The sequence below is a fragment of the Aquarana catesbeiana genome, linkage group LG02 (assembly GCF_042186555.1).
Source record: "Aquarana catesbeiana isolate 2022-GZ linkage group LG02, ASM4218655v1, whole genome shotgun sequence".
Lineage (NCBI taxonomy): Eukaryota > Metazoa > Chordata > Amphibia > Anura > Ranidae > Aquarana > Aquarana catesbeiana.
Genome location: NC_133325.1, coordinates 180,522,610 through 180,547,642, shown reverse-complemented (window position 1 = coordinate 180,547,642; position 25,033 = coordinate 180,522,610). Strand labels below are relative to the sequence as shown.

Below are 25,033 nucleotides of genomic sequence, written 5' to 3'. Positions count from 1 at the left end.
CCAAACTGCCCATATTACATAGGGAGCGCTGGCAAGATTGTGTGGGATGTCACCCTTATTCGGAAAGGGGTACCATTTGTATGTGGACAATTATTACATGAGCGTGCCACTTTTTAGTCACTTGTTTGATCATCAGATTGGCTCATGTGGCACCATGCAATCTAATCACCGGGGCTTTCCCCAGCGGCTTGTAGATTCCCGTCTTAGGCTGGGGGAGAGAGCCTGCTTGAAGTGTAATAACTTGCCGCTGTGAAGTTCGTTCTGTCCTCCCTTCATGCAGACACGACGGTCCAAATTCCTATGGCGACTGGTGTTGTGGAGAAACCCCTCTGTGTCCACGAATATAACCAAAATATGGGAGGGGTGGAGCTCAACGACCAGTTGTTGGCGCTGTACCTAGTTGCCTGTAAGGCCAGACGCTGGTACAAAAAAGTGTCTGTATAATTATTTCAATTGGCTTTGCTGAACGCTCATGTGCTATACAGAGCTTCAGGACGGACTGGATCCTTCCTTAAATTCCAGGAAGAGCTCATCAGAGCCCTTCTGTTTCCATACCTCACCTCACTCCACCTCACCTTCCGAATCCAAATGCAGTAAGCCGGTTGCATGAGAGGCATTTTGCGTATGTCCTCCCTGGTACCCCTACCCAACGAGCCCCCCAAAGAAGATGTCGTGTCCGTAGCAAGCACGGATATAGGCGTTACACCCGCTATTATTGTCCCTCCTGTCGTGACACTCCTGGTCTTTGCATTGGTGAATATTTTGAACGCTACCATACACTAGTTGAGTATTAGCGTAGGGTACAGCATTGCACAGACTAGGACACACTTTCACAGGGTCACACAAGATGCCATCGCATTTTGAGAGACCCGAACCGTTACAGTTACAAATAAAAGTGTAAAAAAAAAAAAAAAAAAAAAAAAAAACACAAATATATAAAATAAAAAAAAACAAAAATAGCTGTTGTTTTATTGTTCTCTCTCTCTCTCTCTCTATTCTTCTGCACTTTTTTTACTGTATTCTATTCTGCAATGTTTTATTGTTATGTTTTACCATGTTTGCTTTTCAGGTATGTAATCTTTTTATACTTTACTGTTTACTGTGTTTTATTGTTAACCATTGTTTTGTTTTCAGATACGCCATTCAGCTGCAGCATGGATTTATTTATCTTGACAGCAACAGCGTTTGCTCCCACAATACATAAAGCCGTGACTCCAGCGCTGTAGGAGATGATTTCACCACCACAGTTAAAAAAGAGAGCATGCAGACCTCACTTTTTGTCACAAAGTTTTGAAAAAAGAAAATAAAATACATTTTTCTTTTCTTTGTTCATTTTCAAAAACAAATGAGAGCTGCAAAATACTTACCATGCCTCTCAGCAAATAGCTTGGGTTGTCTGCTTTCCAAAATGGGGTAATTTGGGGGGGGGGTTGTGCTATCTTGGCATTTTATGGCCTCCAAAACTGTGATAGGCAGTGAGGAGTGAAATCAAAAATTTACGCCCTTAGAAATCCTGAAGTCGGTGATTGGTTTTCGGGGCCCCGTACGCGGCTAGGCTCCCAAAAAGTCCCACACATGTCAGGAGAAGCAGCAGAATGTATTTTGGGGTGTAATTCCACATATAACCATGGCATGTTTGAGCAATATATCATTTAGTGACAACTTTGTGCAAAAAAAAAAAAAAAAAAAAAAAAAAAGTTTGTCATTTTCCCGCAACTTGTGGCAAAATATAAAATATTCCATGGACTCAATATGCCTCTCAGCAAATAGCTTGGGGTGTCTACTTTCCAAAATGGCGTCATTTGTGGGGGTTTTGTGCCATCTTGGCATTTTATGGCCTTCAAAACTGTGATAGGTAGTGAGGAGTGAAATCAAAAATTTACGCCCTTAGAAATCCTGAAGGCGGTGCTTGGTTTTACGCGGATAGGCTCCCAAACAGTCCCACACATGTGGTATCTCCGTACTCAGAAGAAGCAGCAGAATGTATTTTGGGGTGTAATTCCACATATGCCCGTGGCATGCGTGAGCAATATATCATTTAGTGACAACTTTTTTTTTTTTTGTCATTATTCAATAACTTGGGACAAAAAAATTAAATATTCAATGGGCTCAACATGCCTCTCAGCAATTTCCTTGGGGTGTCTACTTTCCGAAATGGGGTCAATTGGGGGGGGGGGGGGGGGGGGTGTTGTACTGCCCTGCCATTTTAGCACCTAAAGAAATTAGATAGGCAGTCATAAACTAAAAGCTGTGTAAATTCCAGAAAATGTACCCTAGTTTGTAGACGCTATAACTTTTCCGCAAACCAATAAATATACGCTTATTGACGTTTTTTTACCAAAAACATGTGGCTGAATACATTTTGGCCTAAATGTATGACTAAAATTGAGTTTATTGGATTTTTCTTATAACAAAAAGTAGAAAATATAATTTTTTTCAAAATTTTCTGTATTTTTCCGGTTATATCGCAAAAAATGAAAATCGCAGAGGCAATCAAATACCATCAAAGAATGCTCTATTTGTGTGAACAAAGGGACGCAAATTTCGTTTGGGTACAGCATTGCATGACCGCACAATTACCATTTCAAGCAGCGCAGTGCCAAATTGTAAAAAGTCCTCTGGTCTTTAGGCAGCCAAATGGTCCGGGGCTTAAAGAGGGAGTCCACCTGAAAAAAAATTATTAAAAGCCAGCAGCTACAAATACTGCAGCTGCTGACTTTTAATAAATGGACACTTACTTGTCCTGGAGTCCAGCGATGTCGGCAGCCGAAGCCGAGCAATAGCTCGGCTCTCGGCTGCTGCCTCTGCCATTCTCGGTGAGGGAATAAGGAAGTGAAGCGTTGCGGCTTCACTTCCCGGTTCCCTACTGCGCATGCGTGAGTCGCGCTGCGCGTCCTAAGTGGTTCCCGCTATCTCCTGGGACCTGTGTGTTTCCCAGGAGATAGCGGGGCGGTGCGGGAGGGGGTGTGACTCCTGCGGGAGTCTATTCCTGGAAGTGGGTGCAGATACCTGTCTAATACAGGTATCTGCACCCCCTGAAAGGTGCCAATTAGGCACAGGAGAGGGGGAGGAATCAGATGAACGGAAGTTCCACTTTTGGGTGGAACTCCGCTTTAAGTGGTTAATACATTTTTTGCAAGCAACTTAGTGAGTAAAAGAGATCATTTTTAATAAAGATTTTTAATAACATTTGATTAAAGAGGCTGATGCACCTTCTTTTTGTTTTCTAGTTTACTGTAAAACTAAACGATGGCTTTATTTCTTTCCACTTTCACATAACTGTAGCAAATGAAAACAATGGCACTACAGTGTATATACATTTGAATTGCTCCCAGCATGTAATAAAGCCTGACACCAATCTCTTCGCTGAAGTATTGGATGCCCTTTGGAAGTGCAACACTTGTGTGGGTAGACTAATATTCCCTTGTATAATTGCATTTTAGAAAACAAACTTGCCAGCACACAGGTAAAAATCTTTATCTGCAGCCACATTGCTCTACTGCAGCAGCTAAAGCAGAAGTAGTAAGGTCTGACTTATTTGCACATCTGGTAGGTCATGTGTCATTTTACTCGCAATCCAGAACTGTGGTGCGGTCCCACCACTTCCAATAAGACTACATACTTTTTTATTCCAGATCAATAATATGTTCAAAAAGCCATTAAAGACAGATTTTAGATGCAGGTTCATTAATAGCCCATCAGTAGGAATGCCAGTAAATACCAATGTCCCCTAGTGTATGGGTAATAGGAGATATTTTTTTTTGAATGCCAAGGGACATCTTGACATCTATTACATCAGTGATGTTCACCAGTCATAATGTTATACACGGGTACACACACATTTTCTTTCATGGGTGTGGGGGCCTTCCAAAGGTTTCTTAACAGGTGAACCCTAGCCCAGAGTTGGGGTTTAATGTACAACTGTGGTCAGACTATGGAAATTCAAATAATTACAAATTCTTTACATTCAGTAAATAAGCTTTAAAAAAAGCCCTCACTGACCTCTACAGTTTTCAGATACGTCACATAGCAATTCATCCTCAAAATTCACAAGAACTAAAATCATTCAGCTTGTGCCCAGCTCACCAACCAGCCTGCAACAAACCCAATTGTCATTGACAGTTCAGCTTAAAACCATGGGATTTAGTTTGCACACTTTTGCAAATATATGCATAAGCTGCAGGGCCATTTCACAGTAAGTGAGCTAGGAATTTTTCTTTGTTGTTCTTTGACATGTGTCACTCTTCCATGTGCTCCTTGCTGCAAAGGCTAGTTATAGGTTGGGGTGGCTGCCATTTGTTTTTACGGTTGGTGAATTAGTGAGAGGATGCACTGGATACCTTTGCTGCCATTATGCTGTTGCTGGGTGTCCAGTGCGTTCCTATACCTAAAGGAGGGGTGGGCTCCCTTCAGGCATACCTGCCCTTAATCTATCCATTATTATATACAGTATGTGCTTCAACTTTGGAGGCTCTCAAAATTTATAGAGTTAGGACTGCAGTACAGTAGGGTGCTGTGAAGTGGCCCTGTAGCTTATGCATATATTTGCAAATGTGTGCAAACTAAACCCCTGGTTTTATTGTGAACTGTTAGACAGGACAAATTGGTTTCTTGCAGGCTGGCTGGTAAGAGAGCTGGGAATTATTCTTTGTTGTCTTTTGACATACGGTTCCCTTCCATATGCTCCTTGCTGCAAAGGACAGTTATAGGTTGGGATGGGACCTCTGTGCAGTGGTTTTGCACAGGGCAGCCCAGATCCTCCTCTTCTCGGGTCCCTGGCTATAGCTCCTGGCCCCTCGCTCCTGTTAAGTGCCCCTAGAGCAAAAACAGTTTGCTCTGGGGGCACACGAGCCGAGCTGAAACTCCGTATATCCATTCAGTTCGGCCCTGCCCCCTCTCTCTTCTGATTGGCTTTGATTGACATCAGTGGGAGCCAATGGTGCCACTACTGTGTTTCAGCCAATCAAGAGGGAGAGTAGCGGAAGGCCGAGTCTCTCATGGACATCACTGGATAGAGAGGGGCTCAGGTAAGTATAATGCCTTGTACACACGATCGTACTTTCCGCCAACAAAACCGTGTAATTTTGTCGGAAGGGTGTTGGCTTAAACTTGTCTTGCATACACATGGTCACACAAATGTTGGCCATTACAAACCTAGTGAAATACTAGACGTACTACGTAGTTTTTCAGCTCTTTAGCGCCACCCTTTGGGCTCCTTCTGTTAATTTCGTGTTAGTAGAAGTTTGGCGAGTGTTGATTTGCGCTTTTCTTTTCGCGCTTTTTATTTAGTGCTTTTCAGTTTGTTTCTGAATGGCCATTCGTCAACCAGACATGTTGCAGAATCGGAGGAGATAACGTGTTATTTATTATTGGCCTTGGAGTTATTGCTTTGACATTTTTTTTGGTTGAATAATGATTTGATTTAGTATATTTTCTATATTTTTGGATGCATAGAATGCACTTTTTGGTTAAGTTCCATTGGCAGATACCATGTCTAAATTTTTTTTAATGCACAATAAAAAAAATTGTGGAGAATAATACTTGGTTATGTGTTTTACTTCAAATGACAGTTTGGGAGTAGGCAGTTACATTTAAAAAAATACAATGTAAAATTGACAAGGGACACCAACATAGTTGTATCTTTGATCTTATAAACTAGGGGATAATGGTGTTGTGGTAACTTGCACAAATAAAAAAAAAAAAAAAAAAACATAATAATATTATTCCTCATATCACTAGAAAAAAAAGCCTTTGAAAATTTGTTTGCAATAACTCCATCAGTATCACCAGCAAAACAGCTTCATTATTATCCAAATAAAGAAGAGAATTGAGTGCTGCATTTGGAGATTTCATAATTTGCCGTGTCACAAATGTTAATTCTCCATTACAAACGCTAGTTTACAAGACCGACCGCTTCTGCTTCAGAGCATGCGTGTTTGTATTTTGGACCTTTGTCCGATGGACTTGTGTACACACAATCGTAAAATCCAACAACACACATTTGTTGGCGGCAAATTTGAAGACATGCTAGCCAACATTTGTTGGCGCAAAGTCAGACACACGGCACAGTCATATTTTCCGCCAACAGCCTAACATCCAACATTTCCCGTCGGAAAATCTGATCGTGTGTACGGGGCTTTAGGGGTGCTGCTGCACACAGAAGCTTTTTTCATCATCATGCATAGAATGCATGAAGATAAAAAAACTTCTGACTTTACAACCACTTTAAGTGTATGTATGTGTAAACACATGTCCAGTCAAATCTTCTTTTTTTGTGAGGAAGTGTGAGGAAAGGTTAGAACACTTGTCATTTTGAATTGCATCCAGGACTCCATTAGAAAAAATTACCCTCACTTTCAGTTCTGTTGACAACATATTACCAGACAGGAAGTTTTGGCAACTCTCAACACAAGTTAGTTGGAGTGCCAGAATTTAGTAGTAAGTAGAAAGGGGTACCTACATCCTATCAAAGTGGAGAAATTTGTGGTTGAGGCTAATGGACTTTAATGGTACCATAACAATTTGAGATACACAGAAGTATAAAACAAGTAATTTTTATTACATTAACATCAATATGTTAAAACATACATTTAAAAAAAAAAAAAAAAAAAAAAAAAAAATTATATATATATATATATATATATATATATATATATATATATATATATATATATATATATATATATATATATATATATATATATATATATATATATATCTTTATCTATTCACTCAAGGGGGATACAACTTAAAAAAATAGCGGTACCTGTTCACCCTATATCAGTTAGATTGGCATGCTCGACGTGTTTCGCAGATGTTCACCGCTTCCTCAGAAGCTTATTGAGATGTCATAAAAACAGAGACAGTATATAGTACTACAAAGATAAGAGAAGGAAAAATTAATCAAATATACATGGTATGACCAGATAGTGACAACATAGTAGTGGCAAATGTGGTATCCCTCCCATCAGATGGTCATGGCCCTTACCAGGGGCAGTGACACCAGCCGCAGTCCAAAAAGAGTGGGTCGGCCCCGGCGGGCGGGGGAGCCACCTACACAAGCCAGGAATGAAGGCAGCTGGGAATCTATTAAAGGTGAAATAGATAGTGCTATAGGTCTAATCTGGGGCTATCTACCAATATACAAGAACCATAGAGTAAAAGATTGTCATACTGAGTGTACATCTTCAGTAGACAGCCAAAGATTACTCTGGAGCATTTATGCTAGAACCAAGTATGTAACTTCAGTATATAGCCAAAGATTGTTTTGGTAACATAGCCAGCATATACTATGTATATGGTTCTTGTATAATGGTAGATAGCCCCAGATTAGACTTATTAACACTATCTATTGCACCTTTAATAGATTCCCGGCTGCCTCCGTTCCTGGCTTGTGTGTGTGGGGGGCTCCCATGCCCGTGGGGGCGGACCCACTCTTTTTGGACTGCGGCTGGTGTCGCTGCCCCTGGCAAGGGTCATGAGCATCTGATGGGAGGGATACCACACTTGCCACTACTATGTTGTCACTATCTTGTCATGTCATACCATGTATATTTTGATAAGTTTTTTCTTCTTAGCCTTTATTGCAGTAATCCCAAAACCAGGGAAAGACCCGGGAGTGGTTAGCAACTATAGACCCATATCACTGATTAAGAACGACCTGAAGATTCTAACCAAGATTTTGGCGGACTGGGTTTCCTCTTTCATAAGCCTATATGTTCATAAAGATCAGGTAGGGTTCATTCTGGGCAGCCAAGGTCCGGATCAGATTAGATGGGCAATAGACATAATTTCTGGGATGGGCTGGGATGGTAGGCAACCACAACAAGAAGGACTTCTTTCATCTATAGATTTACAAAATGCCTTTGACTCTGTTTCCTGGCCTTATCTATTCAATATTTTACAGCTTTGGGGATTTGGCCAGAACCTAACATTTTAAGAGCTTTATACTCGTCTTCCGAAGCCAGAGTAAGACTTCAGGGATATTATTCAGAGCCTTTTCTGATCTCCAAAGGCAGAAGACAGGGATGCCCACTTTCCTCCATGATCTTCGCAATAGCAATAGAAACTTTAGCAATAGCAATCAGGAGTCACCTGGATATCTCCATGTCAAATATGAACAATGGAGTAGCCAGATTATGGAGCAGAGGGGAGAGATCACGGCGATATATGAGTCACTATCTCTAGTGCATGCTAAAACAAGCTATATGTTGGCCCAGGAAAAAGATCTGAATCAGGAATGGGAGTTTGATGACTGGCACAGAGTGACAACATGGTCAAATTGAGGTATACTCAGCATGTCTTTAAAGGAGGCAGACCTAAAGTTCTAACAAGGTGGTACCTTGTTCCTACTAGATTAGCAAAACTGTACCCTTCGACCTCCCCCCTATGTTTCCGAGGGTGCACACACATGGGCTCCATGTTACATGTTTGGTGGGAATGCCCAAAAAGAAGAGGGTTCTGGAAAAGGTTCTTTACAATAATCATAAAGACTACCGGATTGTCCATTCCTAAGTCCCCTCACATTGCTTTACTGAGCTTCCCAATAGAGAAGGCCTCTAAAAGTAAAAGTAAGAGGAGCCTTATTCACTTTATCCTTCTAGGAGCTAAACTAACGATAGCGAAAGCATTGAAATAGCCCATTGTCTCCAGTAACCTGGCAAAATATCATGGATCATGGCACAAGAAAAAATAGTCAGTAATACCAAGATACAGTCAAGAAATTTGAGGCCACCAGGAACCATGGGCTGATTACATGCACATATCTCCGACAACCTCAGCCAAAACTTGCTAAGTGAAGCACACCAGTAGGACATCTCTTGCTTATTCTTACCTATCTTCCATTTCACCTGTCCTATTTTTCTTTTCCTTCCCAACCCATCTTTCTTCTCTGCCTTATCTCCCATCTCTTCCCAATTACGGACGATTACTGATTGTAGAAGGAAACAATCCCATTAATTCTAGTGGGAAAGTTCAGAGCACGCCTTGGTAAGGAACAAAGCAGTTTTTTTCCAAATCACTAGGGGCAAGAATGTAAAGAACAGTACTATTACAGGAGGCGTGCCTAGAATTAATCCCCCTGAAGGGATTCTACCATATAACTACCTCAACCGGACATACGTTCTCATATCTAATAATGTCAATGTCTTAAATAGCGGTTGAAACAATCTAACTTGTGACACCACTTGCTTCCTCTTAACTGTATGAATGTATTTTCTACATGCATACTGTTGTGCTCTGTAACCATACACTGGTAACCTTCCTTTTTGTATTGTTGTTATTGTATATCTTGAAATTTCAATAAAAATCGATTGAAAGTAAAAAATCCAACAGGCTGGTTGTATTCAAGTTGATGTCAATGGATCGACTTGAGTACAACTGGCCTGCCCATAGATGGTTCGGATCTCGGCCAGTCCCTGCTGAACCGGCCGAGATTTAATCCATCTATGGCTGGCTTATGTAACGTCGCTTTCCTGATTTAAAAAAAAAAAAAAAAAAAATTTTTTTGACTAAAGGCTTTATAGCTTTATAGCTTGTTTAAATTAAGAAATTGTACTATTTTAAGATAAAAAAAATAAAGCAATTTTGAAATTGATGGCAGCAAGATGTCTCAAAAAAGTTGTGCCAGGGCCATATTTACCATGGTGTAGTATCCCTCTTCTTTTAACAACACTCTGTAAATGTCTGGGAACTGAGGAGACCAGTCGCTGCAGTTTTAGGAGAGGAATCTTGTCCCATTCTTGCCAACAGTACTGGGTTGTCTTTGTTGTAATTTTTGTTTTAAGATGTGCCAAATATTTTCAATCGGTGAAAGTTCTGGGCTACAGGCAGGTCATTTAAGCACCCGGACTCTTCTACTATGAAGCCATGCTGTTGTCACAGATTCTACATACGGTTTAGCATTATCCTGCTGAAATATGCAAGGCCTTCTCTGAAAAGAAATGTTGTCTGGATGGAAGCATATGCTGCTCTAAAACCTGATATAGATCTTTCAACGTTGACGGTGCCTTTCCAGAAGTGCAAACTGCCCATTCTGTATGCACTAATGCACCCCCATACCATCAGAGATGCAGGCTTTTGAACTGAGAGCCGATAACAAGCCAGAAGGTCTTGATCCTCTTTATTCCAGAGGACGTTGCACCCATGGTTGCCAAAAAGTTTGTCAAATTTTAATTCCTCTGACCACAGAACAGTTTTCCACTTTGCAAAAGACCATTTTAACCACTTGACAACTGGGCACTTAAACCCCCTTCCCAACCAGACCAATTTTCAGCTTTTGGTGCTCTCACATTTTGAATGACAATTACTCAGTCATGCAACACTGTATCTTTATGAAATTTTTGTCCTTTTTTTCACACAAATAGAGCTTTCTTTTGGTGGTATTTAATCACTGCTGGGTTCTTTATTTTTTGCGCCGTAAAAGAAAAAAGACCGAAAAATCTGTAAAAAAATACATTTTTCTTCATTTCTGTTATAATATTTTGCAAATTAGTAATTTTTCTTCATATATTTTGGCCAAAATTTATACTGCTACATATCTTTGGTAAAAATAACCGAAATCGGTGGATATTATTTGGTCTTTTTGAAAGTTATAGAGTCCAAAAGCTATGGTGCGCATATCTGAAAATTGATCACACCTGAATTACTGACGGCCTATAATTTCTTGAGACCCTAACATGCCAGAAAAGTACAAATACCCCCCAAATGACCCCTTTTTGGAAAGAAGACATTCCAAGGTATTTAGAAAGATGCATGGTGAGTTTTTTGAAGTTGTCATTTTTTCCCACAATTCTTTGCAAAATCAAGGTTTTTTTTTTACTTTTTTTTTTTCCACAAAATTGTCATATTAGCAGGGTATTTCTCACAGACCGCATATGCATACCACAAATTACACCCCAAAACACATTCTGCTATTACTCCCGAGTATGGTGATACCACATGTGTGAGACTTTTACACAGCGTGGCCACATACAGAGGCCCAACATGCAGGGGAGCACCTTCAGGCGTTCTGGAGCACCCAGGCCAATTCTGACATTTCTCTCCTACGTGTAAAAATCATCATTTATTAGCTAGAAAATTACTTAGAACCCCAAAACATTATATATGTTTTTTTAGCAAAGACCCTAGAGAATACAATGGCGGTCGTTGCAACTTTTTATCTCGCACGGTATTTGCGCAGCAATTTTTTTAACGCTTTTTTTTGGAAAAAAAAAAGGTTTGTGCTTTACAAAAACCAAAACAGTAAAGTTAGCCCAATGTTTTTGCATAATATGAAAGATGAAGTTACGCCGAGTAAATAGATACCCAACATGTCACCCTTCAAAATTGCACGCGCTTGTGGAATGGCGCCAAACTTTGCTACTCAAAAATCCCCATAGGCGACGCTTTAAAATTTTTTACTGGTTACATGTTTTGAGTTACAGAGGAGGTCTAGGGCCAAAATTATTGTTCTCGCTCTACCGATCGCAGCGATACCTCACATGTGTGGTTTGAACACCGTTTTCATATGTGGGCAGGACTTACGTATGCGTTCGCTTCTGCATGCGAGCACACAGGGACAGGGGCGCTTTAAAAATTTTTTTTTTTTTTTTTATTGTTCATTTTACTTTATTTATTTTAGTTTGATGCTTTTTTCCAAAAAAAAAATTTTTTGACCACTTTTATTCCTATTACAAGGAATATAAACATCCTTGTAATAGGAATATGGCATGACAGGTCCTCTTTACAGTGAGATATGGGGTCAATAAGACCCCACATCTCACCTCTAGGCTGGGAAGCCTGAAATTAAAAAAAAAAAAAAAAAAAAAAGATCCTGGCTTCGATCGTAGCGGTGAGTCGGTAGAAGCACCGCAAGGCGGCGGGAAGGGGGGACGTCCCCTCTCGCCTCCCGTAAGAACAATCAAGCAGTGGAACAGCTGCTATGATTGTTCTCATGGTGTAGGGAATCGCCGGCTGAAAAAGCTGATATCTGAATGATGACTGTAGCTGCAACCATCATTCAGATATCTCCGCACAAAGTCAAGGACGTTGTATGACGGCCGGCGGGCGGGAAGTGGTTAAAACGCTTTTTTTTTTTTTTTTTAACACAAAGTTGTCCATTTATACAATATTTCTACCACATAACATGTACATGCCAAAAATGACACCCCAAAATAGATTCTCCTGCTCCTCCTGAGTACGGCGATACCCCATGTGTGAGACTTCCACAGCCTGGCCACATACAGAGGCCGAGTACAGCTGAGCATGGCTCAGCATGGCAGGGTATGGCGGGGTATTGCGGAGTATGGCGGGGTATTGCGGAGTATGGCGGGGTATTGCGGGGTATGGCGGAGTATGGCGGGGTATGGCGGAGTATGGCGGGGTATTGCGGAGTATGGCGGGGGCATGGCAGAGTATGGCGGGGGGCATTGCAGAGTATGGCGGGGGCATTGCAGAGTATTGTGGGGGCATTGCAGAGTATTGCACAGCATTGCAGAGTATTGTGGGGGCATTGCAGAGTATTGCACAGTATTGTGGGGGTATTGCAGAGTATTGTGGGGGTATTGCAGAGTATTGCACAGCATTGCAGAGTATTGTGGGGGTATTGCAGAGTATTGTGGGGGTATTGCAGAGTATTGCACAGCATTGCAGAGTATTGTGGGGGCATTGCAGAGTATTGCAGAGTATTGTGGGGTATTGCAGAGTATTGCACAGCATTGCAGAGTATTGTGGGGGTATTGCAGAGTATTGTGGGGGTATTGCAGAGTATTGCACAGCATTGCAGAGTATTGTGGGGGCATTGCAGAGTATTGCAGAGTATTGTGGGGTATTGCAGAGTATTGCACAGCATTGCAGAGTATTGTGGGGGTATTGCAGAGTATTGTGGGGGTATTGCAGAGTATTGTGGGGGTATTGCAGAGTATTGCACAGCATTGCAGAGTATTGTGCTGGTATTGCAGAGTATTGCACAGCATTAGTAGTGAGGGATGGCTGAGCATGGATGGATGGATGTCTCTGTGCAGCGCTGTGGGCACTACACATACAGCCCACAGCGCTGCAGACATCCATCCATCCCCCTCCCCGCTCACAGTGTACCGATCGGTACACAGGAGGGGAGGAAAGGAACCGGCGTCATCAGATGACGCCGGTCTGTTTACATGTGATCGCGCCGTCATTTGACGGCTCGATCACATGGTAAACGGCCGCGATCAGCGGCCATTTACCAGGATCCGTGATGCGCCGGGTCCCCTGGATGTGTTCGGGTGCGCGCCCCAGGGGGCGCGCGAGAGGGGAATTCTGGGAGGACGTCATAGTACGTCCTCCCAGAGTTATCCAACCGCCCTGCAGCCGTCATTCGGCTATGGGCCGGTTGGTAAGTGGTTAAATGAGCTTTGCACCAGAGAAGATGGCAGCGTTTCTGGACTAAGTTCAGATTTGGCTTCTTCTTTGCATGATAGAGCTTTACCTTGCATTTTTGGATGCCAAGCTGTGTTCACAGACAGTGAATTTTGGAAGTATTCCTGAGCCAATGGTTGCCAAAAAGAATGTCAAATTTTGATTCGTCTGACCACAGAATAGTTTTCCACTTTGCAATAGATCATTTTAACTGAGCTTTGCCCCAGTGATTTTTGGAATTATTCCTGAGTCCGTGCAGTGATTTTCATCACAGAATTATGACTATTTTAAATTCAGTGCTGTCTGAAGGCCCGACAATCATGGCACCACTTTCATACAATAATTTGTTTCAGCCTCGTCCCATGCACACATAGATTTCTCCAGATACTTGGATTCTTTTGATATTATGTACTGTAGTTGAGTATGTTATTTATATATATATATATATATATATATATATATATATATATATATATATATATATATATATATACACATACATATATATATATATATATATATATATATATATATATATACACATATATATATATATATATATATATATATATATATATATATACACACATATATATATATATATATATATATATATATATATATATATATATATATATATATATATATATATATATATATATATAGCAATAACTCTCGGTGGAGCTGCTGGTTTCACTCTCGGTACCTCTGTTTCACCGGCACCGGGTCTAGGGTTCTGTTGAGTTTACCTCTGGACGATATAAGCACCAAACACTTGAGTAGGTTTTCCAATGCTTTAATAAACGAACAAGGGAAATAGCAGGAAAGAGGTAGAAGGAAAGCTGCAGGGAAGCTCAAATACTCTTCTTAGTATTCTTTAGAACACTTCTCTGAATATTGATCACTTGTAGTTGAAAACGCTCCCCTTGTGGGATTCAATCTTTGCTCGCCTGGATAGACCTCTCTCACTTGTCTAGCAGCCAGTACGTAGCACAAACTAAAGTCTCTGCCACAGACTTGTTTGGAATAAAACCCGTACGATCCTCTGCCACAGGATGTATTGGTTTGTGATGAAAGTCAGACACAGTACTTGAACCTTTAAGCCAACCCGGCAGTACTATACTGTAAGATTACTTCGGAATGCATCCTCCAACCAAGTCACCAGGCCCCTCTCCAGACCAGCACTCTGTGTGATCCTTCCATGACGGGTCCTCCCCTGGGATCTCCTCGATTGTCCAGCTTCTTCACTCAGGATAGACAGCTCAGGACCATTCCTCTGCTGCTGTGGTAGGCCCCAGACAGGCTTCTGGGCCCACCCACATGCCGCAGCGACGTGGGCCTCCAGACCGGGAACCAAAAGGTGGTATTCCTAGTGCATACCTGTCGGCCAGGAGGGCCAGCAGGTGGCTGAAAAACGAACCCTAAAACATGGCGTCTGTCCCATAAATACCATCTCCCAGAATGCAACTCGGAGGACCACCTCCACCGAGTTATCTCTGGGACAGAGGAGCACTCATCCGCTTCAACACGTTGCTCTTCCAACACCAGCCGATGGTGACAACGACACCCACCGGCACAATGTGGAACTACACGCAACTTCAGCCAAGCTAGAACAGAGGCAAATCTAACTCCCTCTAATAAGCGACCCACTAAATTTACCTATCAGCGGTAGATTAAAATCTACCTGCGCTACATATATTTATAAATATATATATATATATATATATATATATATATATATATATATATATATATATACACACACACATATATGTATGTGTGTGTATATATATATATATATATATATATATATATATATATATATATATATATATATTTAAAGTCTTTGCAATCTTACGTTGAGGAATATTATTCTGCCCAGCTTTAATTCTGAGACACTCTGACTCTCTAAGGTGCCCTTTTTAGACCCAGTCATGTTACTGAATTGTTACAAATTAACCTAATTAGTTGAAAAATGTTCTTCCAGCTCTTCCTTGCTAGTACCACTTATTTTGCCAGCTTTTTGAAAACGCGTCCAGCCATCAATTTCAAAATTACTGTATTTTTTCTTATAATTATACATTTTCTCAGTTTTCTATTGTGAATAAAATATGGGTTTATGAGATTTGCAAATGAATGCATTCTGTTTTTTTTAATTGGGGCTGTATGGGTATATAACTGAAAGTCCACTGCATGGCCATAGCTCACTTGGGATTCCATATCTGAACTTGGGCAAACTTTAACAAAAGGAGTTTTTTTTTACAACTTTCCAAAACTTTTCCTATAAAGCAAGTAAACAGATCTCCATAAAACACATGGAACAGCCAACATATTGCATATCCTTGCTCACCTCAGGAGGAAGCACAATATTATTTGCTCTCTATGTCACTTTAATCCTGAATGATGGATTAACTTGCTTTTCCGTGCAGATGTCAGCAGAAGTATCTATGGCACTTAACAAAGATGAAGCAAATAATAATTACGTTAATTACCACACAGATTTTGACATCATCATATGTTTCATTTTGTGTGGGCAGACCTGTTTGAAAGGAAGCACCGTGCAGTTTGTGCTATAAATAGTGAAAATAATAAAAATAGTAACAGACTAAGCTTTAGTATTTAAATTGTTTGGCTGATTTACTTCAGAAACGCTGTTGGAATGAAATACGCCCACTAAACGGCTGACATTTAAAATTGAGCAGCAATCTTTATCAGGTCATATTAAGCAGTAAATTCTATGATGAGGAACAACTGTGCACCTGATGCAGAGAACCTATTAAGCTACTGCAAAGGCCTCTATAGAACATTTCCTGACTGATACAGCGGCTGCTCACAAGGACGCTTGATTAGAAATGGCCAATACAACAAAATATCCTCATTTTAGGAGTTACCCTCCACTTCGTCATCATCCTCACTGACACAAACAACCCACGCAAGGCACAGGCAGCCACAGAATCACACAGACAGCCTTAAAGTAACAGAGTTTCCCCTTGCTTATGTATATGAATCACTTCGCATCCTTTGCAGTAAACTGAAAGTAGTACATTGGGTATCTTTGTACTTCATTTGGTTACTTTTTTGCATACATATATTTTACCTTACACTTTTCTTGTATAAATATAATGTAGAGGTTGGGTTTGTGAGATGGATAGGATAGAACACCTGGAACGCATGATAGCCTGGGAGAATAAGAAGACTGATTCTCACAAAAGTACGTCGACAGTCTGGTCACACTTTTGGTTTTCTTCCAATTTTGAGACGTTTGTAAATGCGCCTTCTGGGGCCTTTCAGATATAGGTTCTTATATATCATAATATTTTCACTCCCTCGTTATCTTGATTCACTCCCTGGTTATCTCTCCCCTCGACTACTGCAACTCCCTCCTCAGTGGCTTACCTTTAAATAGACTATCCTCCCTTCAGTCCATCATGAATGCTGCTGCCAGACTCATCCACCTTACAAACCGCTCAGTGTCTGCTACTCCTCTCTGCCAATCCCTCCATTGGCTGCCACTCACCCAACGAATTAAATTCAAAATACTAACAATAAGTTACAAAGCCATCCACAACTCTGCCCCCAGCTACATCACTAGCCTAGTCTCAAAATACCAACCTAATCGCCATCTCCGTTCCTCCCAAGACCTCCTGCTCTCTAGCTACCTCATCACCTCCTCCCATATCCGCCTCCAGGACTTCTTCCGAGCCTCGCTCATCCTCTGGAATTCCCTACCCCAATCTGTCAGATTGTCTCCAAATGTATCCACTTTTAGGCGTTCCCTGAAAACTTTCCTCTTCAGAGAAGCCTATCCTGCCTCCATCTAACAACTGCACTATTTTCTCCATTAGCTCATCCCCACAGCTATTACCCTTTTGTATAACTTGACCCTCCCTCCTAGATTGTAAGCTCTAACGAGCAGGGCTCTCTGATTCCTCCTGTATTGAATTGTATTGTACTTGTACTGTCCTCCCTAATGTTGTAAAGCGCTGCGTAAACTGTTGGCGCTATATAAATCCTGTATAATAATAATAATATCATTCTTCCCTGCCCCATTCTCCTTCCTGTTCCCTGTTCTACTTCTCGATTCCTTTTCCCACTCCCCACTTTTTTTCCCCTCTTTATTTCTCTTGTTCTTGATTTCCTACTTCTATATGGAATTATTTGCTTTTCTTACCAGTTTCTCGTAAACGTGGTGATCTGGTATTTAGTGCTCTATTTCTATTCTGGGCGGTAGCACCGATGTATGTTTGCGCCTTTTTTTTATAGTGATCAGCGCATATGTGTCCGCTGACACCCATTTGGCATCCGATCTGACAAAATCCACTGAAAACAGACGTATGGAGATACGTTCGCCATCCGTCCAGCAGGTCGGATCGGATGAAAATGGACAGGCTGTATGTTTTCATCTGATCTCCCCATAGAGGAGAGCGGGACTCTGACAGGTCCGTCTCTGCACAGTGAGCGGAGATGAACCCTGTCATCCGCCTGCTCAGCGGGGATCAATGTGGGCAAGCGGAGTCGGTCGGAGTTAGTCAGAACAGATCTGCCCCGTGTGAAAGGGGCCTAAGGTATACAAATTGGTTTGTTTTTATAATATTTATAATCTTTACAGTTTTAAAGTACACACAGACTCTCCTTTGCATATGCTTTCCCATTGCTGCAATATTTTGTCTACGGAGCTATGACAATGTCATTGAACCTATGTTAATATAGCCCAGGACTGACGGTCTCTCGTTTTATGTGGTTCCCTCCACCCCTTTTTTATTTTTGTGTTTCTTCCCTTTTTCTTCTACGGTACTGCATGTTGTAAAATTTGTTTTTCAATAAACATATTATGGGGAAAAAATACACACAGTATACACTGTACATTTTAGTAGTGTAACCTTTAGGTCTGGACCCCAAAAGGAATGCCACAACAAATATTTTGGATATCCTTTACAGCAGGGATATGCAATTAGCGGACCTCTAGCTGTTGCAAAACTACAAGTCCCATCATGCCTCTGCCTCGGAGTGTCATGCTTGTGGCTGTCAGAGTCTTGCTATGCCTCATGGGACTTGTAGTTCTGCAACAGCTTGTGGTCCGCTAATTGCATATCCCTGCTTTACAGTACATTTCTCTCCTTTATATAGAATATATGCTATACCATCTGACAGCCCCAAGTCATTACTGGGGTGTCAGCATATGGGACCACAGAGGGCACCAGCGAACCAGGCATCTAAAGTATGCAAGATGATTATTATTTTTTTTAGCCGCTGTCATTTTCCAAGACAGAGCTACACACCTAAGAAATAACTCTACAGGCAGGCCTTTTAAGAAAGCTTTTGCTTAATTCTTTGGTAAAAACCCTTATACTTAGAATGAGTGGGCATAGGCAGCACCTAATTCTGAATTTCTCATTTAGAAGATGAACTGATTTATGAATATGCTGCTTCAAACAAAATTTATGAGCAGGCCAGACACTGACAGCTAAACAACTTTTCATTAAATGATTTCTAAACCCAAGCTCAAAAATGTTATATATTGCAGCTTACCAGTCCTCAAATGTGGAGACTGCATTCGTTTTCATTTTCAGGCTAAGAAAATTTTTAGCAAATCCTGCCTGAAATCTGGTGTCTTTGTTGTTTCCTCTGAATGGAATTTATACATTAAACAATGTTATCTTCCTTTCATGCTATTGTCTTTAAACGGATTCCCCTACCCACCCATGGAATGGTGATAAAACAAGAGGAAGATGTGTTTTCAGGCCTGTCCCAGGGTGACAACCATGGCTCCCACCATATATACAGTGGATTATGGAAAGAAAGAAAGAAAGAAAGAAAGAAAGAAAGAAAGAAAGAAAGAAAGAAAGAAAGAAAGAAAGAAAGAAAGAAAGAAAGAAAGAAAGAAAGAAAGAAAGAAAGAAAGAAAGAAAGAAAGAAAGAAAGAAAGAAAGAAAGAAAGAAAGAAAGAAAGAAAGAAAGAAAGAAAGAAAGAAAGAAAGAAAGAAAGAAAGAAAGAAAGAAAGAAAGAAATGCAGCCACCACATCTAAAGGCTAGTAAGCTGTATGTTACCTTTTTGGTTTGCAGTTTAGATACAATTGAAAAACTCTAGCAAAAGTTTAAAGGTCTAATTTAAAGTGAAACTAAACCATCATATCTTTTACAGCCAAGGAAGCTGCCATCCTAGCCTCTGTTTGATCTCAAGTTGCCATGGATTCTGCACATTTGATCAGCTATGACATAAGCCATTTGATGGCTTGAATGTTCGATTCAGAGGTAACATAAGCACACTAGTAACTGTGGCAGTTATCATTCAAAGGCACGCCTTGAATGTAACGGTTTTGGAAAATCGTTAAAGTGGTTGTAAACCACAGACATGAAATATGAACAAAGCATACCTCTCATTAGTATGTACTTGTCTCAATTAAAAGCACTAAGTGTCATTTTTGTCTGCTGCCTTGTTCCTCTGCTATCAGCATGAATCACTTGACAAGTTTTCCTGACACCTAAAGAAAAAAAGAAGACGGGAGGAAACTCCAGCACACAGCCTATGATTGACAGCCTCAGCTCTGTTCCTGCGTGAAGGAGAGGGTGTCCCTTCCTTCCAATTAGCTCTCAGAGCTCTGCAGAGTGTAAACTCAGCTCTCTGCCCCTGTCTTCTGAAAGCTTAGACAAGCTTTATAAATTCTGAACTCTGAAAGGCTGTAGAGAAGACTACAGATAAACAGCTACAACTTATATAGAAGGATTTGTTTCATCTCTGGGTTTAAGAGGCCATCCATTTCACCTCATGCGTGGCTCAGCTTACAGTGCTGGGCCAGGATGACTAGCATGAGCAGCAGTGATGTCATCCCCCACAGGCCAATAGAGAAGTGAGGGACCACATGGTGTTGGAAGGTCCAGTCTATACAATGTACACATTACATGGAGACAATGAACCAGAAAAGCCTTATACGCTGGATGGAATCAGAGGGACAGAAATATGCTCTAGGGATTTTTATTTGCAAGCCCCCAGAGCCATTTCTTTAATAAAACGTAGCTCCCAGTATGCTGAAAGCTTAGAGGTGAATGTAAGCGGGCATAAATTGATCTATTTAGTGTGTTGTGAGTGAAGATATGTTATTATCCTCAATTTAACCAGTACTGACACATCACACAGCAGTTTGCAGAAATGTAGATATATTTATATTAGTACCTGCTCCACTGCAATTAACAGTGTGACAAAAATGCACATATAAGACATCTGCACTATAAAATAGCATTGGAAAATTTAAAAAAAAAAAAAAAACGCTTCATGAAAAAAATCCATAGTGTCCCTATTTAAAGGCAGTTCAAGTGCCCCCTCTTGTCTTCACCTCTAACCTTAAAGATGAAATCCGGGGAAACAAAAATTGCACATTTGCTGTTTAAAATTAATTAGCCTTAATGATGTGTGTATCCTGTTGGATGGATAATGTTGCGTTCGATTTTTTTAACCTAACTTTCATTCTGACACCACTGTAATCACCGAACTTCCAGCTTTGAAAAATACACCAAATGTTCTAAAAAACCCACATTATTGTAGGCCGGGTACTGAGTAAAGCCGATTTAAGATTACGCGTCAGTGGGCATCATCCATTCTAGTAACAATTACCTATTGTAGGGTTTACTTTTCCATACCTGATCAGAAACTAAGCAAATTTATCAAAAAGATAGAAATGAGCACATTTTACTTATAGAACTGGCTGATGAAATGATTAAATTACAGATCAGATTTACCCCCTTCAACGTGTAGTGGGAATCTGAGGTAACTGGCGATAATTCTTTTATAACGTCAGTGAGATCATTCTTGTGGTCATGTAATCTGCTTGCCATTTAAAAATAAAATTATAGCAGATCATTAATCAGACTGAGGCACTACAACCATAAAGCTGTAAGAAAATGTTATGCTCTGAAAATATTTACAACGCTTAGTTAGATATATTCAATGCAGTTTACATAGTTAGTCAGGTTGAAAAAAAAGACACAAGTCCATCTAGTTCAACCAATAAAAAAAAAATAATAATAATAGCATTATATAATCTCATATACACAAGCTTATTATTATTATTATTATACAGGATTTATATAGTGCCGACAGTTTACGCAGCGCTTTACAACATTAGGGCAGACAGTACAAGTACAATACAATTCAGTACAGGGGGGAATCAGAGAGCCCTGCTCGCTCGAGCTTACAATCTAGGAGGGAGGATCAAGTTATACAAAAGGGTAATAGCTGTGGGGGATAAGCTAATGGAGAAAATAGTGCAGTTATTAGATGGAGGCAGGATAGGCTTCTCTGAAGAGGAAAGTTTTCAGGGATCGCCTAAAAGTGGATACATTTGGAGACAGTCTGACAGATTGGGGTAGGGAATTCCAGAGGATGGGCGAGGCTCGGGAGAAGTCCTGGAGGTGGATGTGGGAGGAGGTGATGAGGGAGCTAGAGAGCAGGAGGTCTTGGGAGGAACGGAGATGGCAATTAGGTTGGTATTTTGAGACTAGGTTAGTGATGTAGCTGGGGGAAGAGTTGTGGATGGCTTTGTAACTTATTGTTAGTATTTTGAATTTAATTCATTGGGTGAGTGGTAGCCAATGGAGGGATTGGCAGAGAGGGGTAGCAGACACTGAGCGGTTTGTAAGGTGGATGAATCTGGCAGCAGCATTCATGATGGACTGAAGGGGGGATAGTCTGTTTAAAGGTAAGCCAATGAGGAGTGAGTTGCAGTAGTCAAGGCGAGAGATAACCAGGGAGTGAATCAGGAGCTTTGTGGTTTCATTGGTTAGAAAGGGACGTAGTTTAGAGATGTTGCGGAGGTTGAGGCGGCAAGCTTTGGAAAGTGATTGGATGTGGGGCTGAAAGGAGAGTTCAGAGTCCAGGATAACACCTAGCACCCTGACGTGTGGGGACGGGTGGATGGTTTTGCCATTGCTCTTCACAGAGAAGTCATGGGAAGAGGAACGTGGGGGAGGAAATATTATAAGCTTGGTTTTGGACAAGTTGAGTTTGAGGAAGTGGTGTGACATCCATACAGATATGTCGGTAAGTAAGTGAGTGATGTGTGAGGAGACTGATGGAGTGAGTTGAGGGGTGGAGAGACAGATTTGTGTGTCATCGGCATAGAAATGATATTGAAAGCCGTGAGAGGCTATCAGCTGACCCAGGGAAGAGGTGTAGATTGAAAATAAAAGAGGTCCAAGAACAGAACCTTGGGGGACCCCGACAGAGAAGGGAAGAGGAGTGGAGGAAGTAGAATTGTAAGTGACACTGAAGGTGCGTTGGGATAGGTAGGATGAGAGCCACTGAAGAGCAAAGTCACGGAGACCGAGGGAGTAAAGTTTTTTGAGGAGGAGGGGGTGGTCAACCGTGTCAAAGGCAGCTGAAAGATCCAGAAGTAGGAGTACAGAATAGTGTCTGTTGGTTTTTGCAGTTAGTAGGTCATTTGTGAGTTTTAAAAAAGAGCAGTTTCTGTGGAGTGTTGAGGGCGAAATCCAGATTGAAGGGGATCAAGAAGGTTGTTTTTAATGAGGTGGTCGCTCAGTTGGTTGCAAACCAGGCGTTCAAGGCGTTTAGAGGAAAAGGAACTAAGTCTATACCCACAGTTGATCCAGCTCAAAGCAAAAAAAAAAAAAAAAAACTCAAGCAAAGCATGATCCAAGTTGCTAAAGCAGGGAAAGAAACAATCCTTCCTGTTCCCCTGAGAGGCAATCAGATATTCCCTGGATCAACTTTACCTATAAATGTTAGACCCCTTTCACACTGAGGCGCTTTTCAAGCGCTTTCACGCTAAAAAAAAAAAATCGCCTGAAAAGCTCACGAAAACCTATTTCCATTAAAATCAATAAATGTTTTCACACTGGGGCAGTGCGCTGAAAAAACATCCCTCTCCATTGAAATGAATAAAAAGCTCTTCAAAAGTGCCTGAAAAGCTCATCAAAAGGGCTCAGTGTTTTACTGGCAGTTTAGAAGCGCCTCAGTGTGTAAGGGGCCTTAGTATACCGTTATATTATGTACATGTAGGAAAGGCCTTTTTTAAAGCTAACTACTGAGCTGGCCAGAACCAGTTCATATGCAAACTATGGCTGACTCTCCCAATCTGTTTACAATAATTTTTGTGCAGTGTTTCTATTCAACATCCATGTAATATCCCCCTTAACATCCCAATAAAAATAAAACAACAAATAATAAAAAAAAAATACAATTTGCTCTTGCTGGACCCAGATACAATGACATCTTCAGCTAGCATACTGGGGTCATCAGGGACACAGTTGTATGTGACAATGGAGTTGGGCAGTTTTTTAAACCCAGTGGCAAGTATGACCGCCGTCACCCCTGTTTCCCTTGTATAAGAGTCATAAAACACTTACCTGAGTAAAAGAACCCAGTATACTGCAAGAAAATCCCTTTTCAGAACGTAAACTCAGAATTTCATGCCTGGGGTAAAAAGATTATTTTATTATGAGAAAATAACCTTGGTCCAATAGCTACACTCCTGCCAAACTGTAAATGAAACCTTGAGATGAGTAGAGAGAACAGAGCTTACCTGCTGTGTGCTCAGATTATCATCAGGCATTGTTACGTCTCCCAATAATCTGAAATGGAAAAGAGGGACACCTGTTAGCACAAAGTATTTAGGCAAAGGACACACCCCCGCCCATGCCTTTTACGTAGAGAATAAAATAATAATCAGTAAACAATGATTAAATCCACAAGTACATTATTTCACCATTACTGTTCCTTTATACTAGATTTTTAAAATAACAAATGTAGCAATTTAAAGTTTGATTGAGGGCCAATTAACACCAGCCCTGGCTGCTGCAGTGCATTCCTGTCCATTGTGTCACATTGCCTAGCACAAACTATCTATAGAGATGTGCTGGGTTCTATGTAGTACAATGGTGCAAATGGGCTCTGAAAGGTTAGTGTGGAATAACCTTTTAGGAAGTTAAACATTTCATTTCTTTTTTTTATAGGTTTATACATTATACATTAGGACAAAAAAGGGGCCAGATGGGGAGGAAAGAGGTACACAGGGGTTAGGTTCCAAAAGAGAACAGTTGGAAGCTAATATTGCTGTAAGTTACCAATCTATCATACTCTCTTTTACTGGCAACCTGGTTCTCTTACAGGAACCTTCCTTGTGATTAAAAACACGTTCACTACAGGCCCCTTGATGTATCTCACATACAGAAAGTTGATTGTAAAAAATAAACACTAGAGGTTTCTGACATCTGTCAACTAGACTTAGGCCTTGTCCACACTTGCTAAAAATACTGACGCACCATATGACTTAATGTGCGTTGTTGGTAGCATTTGATGCACGCCTAACAGGCGTACACAGTGCGTTAAAATGCTCTCCAAGCACCCTACACCCTAGATGTCTATTTCTTTGGCTTTTGTGAACAAGACCTAAATGGCATGTTTATGGAGCATTGCCACACACTTGAATGGAAAGAGTTAAAGTGGTTCTAAAGCCTTATAGTTTTTCACCTTAGTGCATTCTATGCATTAAGATGAAAAACTTCCTGTGCTGCAGCTCCCCCTCAGACCCCTCCTTTTTCTTACCTGAGCCCGATCCAACCCAAGGACGTACACGAGAGCAGCGGCTCCAGTCGCTGTCTCCCTCCTCATTGGGCAGACTGATAGCAGTGGGAGCTATTGGCTCC

General features: G+C 40.9%; 1 protein-coding gene across 3 annotated transcripts in view; it reads right to left on the bottom strand.

Moving 5' to 3' along the window:
• DGKA (diacylglycerol kinase alpha) overlaps nucleotides 1-25,033 on the bottom strand; it is a 340,054-nt gene that overhangs the window by 242,377 nt on the left and 72,644 nt on the right. For all 3 annotated transcript variants that reach the window (XM_073613952.1, XM_073613953.1, XM_073613954.1), the window contains exons 2-3: nucleotides 23,911-23,959; nucleotides 23,735-23,801 (exon numbers count right to left, since the gene is read on the bottom strand). The gene's annotated coding sequence lies outside the window, so the exon portion shown is untranslated. The remainder of the gene's footprint in view (nucleotides 1-23,734; nucleotides 23,802-23,910; nucleotides 23,960-25,033) is intronic.